This window comes from Saccopteryx bilineata, chromosome 7, assembly GCF_036850765.1.
Source record: "Saccopteryx bilineata isolate mSacBil1 chromosome 7, mSacBil1_pri_phased_curated, whole genome shotgun sequence".
NCBI classification, from domain to species: Eukaryota; Metazoa; Chordata; class Mammalia; order Chiroptera; family Emballonuridae; genus Saccopteryx; species Saccopteryx bilineata.
Window position 1 is genome coordinate 2,143,727 of NC_089496.1, and position 4,179 is coordinate 2,147,905.

Below are 4,179 nucleotides of genomic sequence, written 5' to 3' on the forward strand. Positions count from 1 at the left end.
AACATGGATAAATATAAAAACAGTAAGGCAAGGAAAATTATCCAATCATTAAAAGGTCCAGGCTCTCGGCAGGTACCTCTGTGGGGAGGGTGGCCGGGCCCTGGCCTCGCCCCCAGCCCCCAGTCTGGGGCTAGCCCCCCACGCAACGCCCCCAGGAGGCCAAGGCCCTGTTCTGTGCTGCGAGCTTGCCCTCTCGCTGCTCCCAGGCCCGGCCGCTGCCCCCCTACCCGCCCAGAGGCACCCCGGGGGCACCATGCAGGCACAGCCGCTGCCAAACGAGTTCTTCAGCGAGGAGAACGCGCCCAAGTGGCGAGGGCTGCTGGTGCTGGCACTGAAAAAGGTTCAGGGGCAAATTCATCCTACTCTTGAGTCAAGTGGTATGCTCTTCAGTATGTCTAAGAATTAATTTTGCAATTATTAAATATGCTATGCCAAGCTCAGCCCTGAAGTGTTTCAGATGTAGAGGAACGTGTTCAAAAGTTTCCCTCATCCAACTGATAAATGGGCAATAGCTGATGCCCAGTCGGCTATTGAAAAAAGGAAGCAAAGAAACCCTTTATCTCTCCCAGTAGAAAAGATTCATCCTTTATTAAAGGAGGTTCTAGGTTATAAAATTGACCACCAGCTTTCTGTTTACATAGTAGCAGTATTAGAATACGTTTCTGCAGACATTTTAAAGCTGGTGGGGAATTATGTATGAAACATAAGGCATTATGAAATTACAAAACAAGATATTAAAGTAGCAATGTGTGCTAATAAGGTATTGATGGATATGTTTCATCAAGATGTAGAAGATATAAATATATTATCCTTAACTGATGAAGAGCCCTCCACCTCAGGAGAGCAAACTTATTATAATTTGGTAAAAGGATTTATGGCAGAAATTCGACAATACATAAGGGAACTAAATTTAATTATAAAAGTTTTTAGAGAGTCCTTTGTCTCCAATTCAAAATTGTTTTCAGCTAATGATGTAGAAAATATATTTAGTCATACAGTCGACATACATGAACTTAGTGTAAAGTTACTGGGCCATATAGAAGATACTGTAGAAATGACTGATGAAGGCAGTCCCCTTCCACTAGAAGGAAGCTACTTTGAAGACTTAGCAGAGGAATTGGCATTTGATCCATATGAATCACATGCTCGAGATATTTTATGACCTGGTTTTCATGATCATTTCCTTAGTCAGTTGTCAAAGCCTGGAATGGCACTTTATTTGCAGTCAATAGGTGAAGATTTCAAAGAAGCAGTTCAATATGTATTATCCAGGCTGCTTCTAGCCTCAGTTTACCACTGTCTACATTACCTTGAACTTTTAAAGCAGTTAGAAGAAAAGAGTGAAGATCAAGAAGACAAGGAATGTTTGAAACAAGCAATAACAGCTTTGCTTAATGTTCAGAGTAGTATGGAAAAAACATGTTCTAAAAGTCTTGCCAAACGAAGATTGAGTGAATCTGCATGTCAGTTTTATAGTCAGCAAATGAAGGTAGATGAATAAGATTCAGAAGAATGTTGATGGATGCGAGGGAAAGACATTGGACAGTGTTGCAATGAGTTTATAATGGAAGGAACTCTCACACGTGTAGAAGCCAAACATGAGCAACACGTATTTCTCTTAGAGGCCTTAGTGATTTGCTGTAGATCAAATTATGGGCAGCTAAGACTTCCTGGTGCTAGCAATGCGGAATATCGTCTTCAAGAAAAGTTTTTTAAGAGAAAGGCACAAATTAATGACAAAGATGATACTAGTGAGTATAAGCATGTTTTTGAAATAATTTTAAAAGATGAAAATAGTGTAATATTTTCTGCCAAGTCAGCTGAAAAGAAAAACAATTGGATGGTAACACTGATACCTTTAGAGTACTGAAGTACACTAGAGAGAATGCTTGATGTGACAATGCTGCAGGAAGAGAAGGAGCAGGTGAGGCTTCCCAGTGCTGATGTTAACAGATTTGCAGAGCCCAACTCTGAAGAGAATATAATATTTGAAGAAAACATGCAGCCCAATGCTGGAATTCCAATTATCAAAGCAGGAACTGTTATTAAACTTATAGAGAGGCTCACATACCGTATGTATGCAGGTAAGAAATAAGAAGTTGCCTATGACTTTAATTTTCCTGTTTCAAGCAGATTTTCTCTGCTACACTGATAGTTGTGTCTAAAATAGAAAGCAAACTAAAATATCATTTCCCATTTAGATGGCTGTCTGTTTATTTTGTTGTCAGTTTCTCTTGCTGAGCAAAAACTTCTTAGTCTGATGTAGTCCCATTCATTTATCTTTGCCTTCACTTCTCTTGCCTTTGGAGTCAAATTCATAAAATGCTCTTTAAAACCCAGGTCCATGAGTTTAGTACCTATGTTTTCTTCTATGTACTTTATTGTTTCAGGTCTAATATTTAGGTCTTTGATCCATTTTGAAATTAATTTTAGTACAAGGGGACAAGTTGTAGTCGAGTTTCATTCTTTTGCATGTGGCTTTCCAGTTTTCCCAGCACCATTTGTTGAAGAGGCTTTCTTTTCTCCATTGTATGTTGTTGGCCCTTTTATTGAAAATTATTTGACCATATATAGGCGGTTTCATTTCTGGACTTTCTATTCTGTTCCATTGGTCTGAGTGTCTATTTTTCTGCCAATACCATGCTGTTTTGATTGTCGTGGTTCTATAATATAATTTGAAGTCAGGTATTGTAATGCCCCCAGCTTCGTTCTTTTTCCTTAGGGTTTTTTATAGTTCAATATAAATCTGATGATTTATTGTTTCATTTCTTTAAAAAATGTCATTGGAATTTTGATGAGAATTGCATTAAATTTGTATATTGCTTTGGGTAATATGGTCATTTTGATTATATTTATCCTTCCTATCCAAAAATGGAATATTTTTTCCATTTCAATGTATTTTTTTGATTTCCCTTAACAATGCTTGTATTTTTTGTTATATAGGTCCTTTACATGCTTTGTTATGTTTATTCCTAGGTTTTTTATATTTTTGGTGCAACCGTGAAGGGGATTATTTTTTTTAGTTTGTTCTCTAATGTTTCATTGTTGGCATATAGAAAGGCTATGTGGGAGATGATGTTTTCTAACAACAGCTCAGATAAGGGCCTAATATCCAAAATATACAAAGAACTCATAAAACTCAACAACATTCAAACAAACAATCCAATCAAAAAATGGGAAGAAGGCATGAACAGATACTTTTCACAGGAAGAAATACAAATGGCCAATAGATATATGAAAAGATGCTCATCCTCTTTAGTTATTAGAGAAATGAAATCAAAACTACAATGAGATACCACCTCACACTTTCTAGATGAGCTATTATCAACAAGACAGGTAATAACAAGTGTTGGAGAGACTGTGGAGAAAAAGGAACCCTCATCCCCTGTTGGTGGGAATGTAAAGTAATACAACCATTATAGAAGAAAGTATGGTTGTTTCTCAAAAAACTAAAAATAGAACTACCATATGACCCAGTAATCCCTCTACTGGGTATATACCCCCACAACTCAAAAACATTGATACGTAAAGACACATGCAGCCCATGTTCATCCCAGCATTGTTCACAGTGGCCAAGACATGGAAAAATCCAAAAAGCCCTTTAATAGATGAATGGATAAAGAAGATGTGATACATATATACTATGAAATACTACTCAGCCATAAGAAATGATGACATCGGATCATTTACAACAAAATGGATGGACCTTGATAACATTATACAGTGAAATAAGTAAATCAGAAAAAACTAAGAACTGCATGATTCCATGCATAGATGGGACATAAAAATGAGACTAAGAGACATGGACAAGTGTGTGGTAGTTACGGGGTAGGGGAGGAGAGGGAGGGAGAGGGGGGAGGGGAGGGGCACAAAAAAAACCAGATAGAAGGTGACAGAGGACAATTTGACTTTGGGTGACGGGTATGCAATATAATTCAATGACAAGATAACCTGGAGATGTTTTCTTTGAACATATGTACTCTGATTAATTAATGTCACCCTGTTAAAATGAACAAAAAGCTATTAAAAAAAAGAAAGTAAACTAACCCAAGACATCCATATTATCACTGTTCATTTTTCTTTGACAAAAAATACTGCCGTTTATATATCTTTGAGATTTTATACTTTTTTGTACTACTTTGACATATATTATTTTTAACTTTACAACCAGAGTTATAA

At 37.1% G+C, this 4,179-nt stretch overlaps 1 pseudogene; it reads left to right on the plus strand.

The window, feature by feature from the left end:
• Nucleotides 1–253: 253 nt before the first annotated feature.
• LOC136310696 (son of sevenless homolog 1 pseudogene) lies at nucleotides 254–2,095 on the plus strand (annotated as a pseudogene).
• Nucleotides 2,096–4,179: the final 2,084 nt, after the last annotated feature.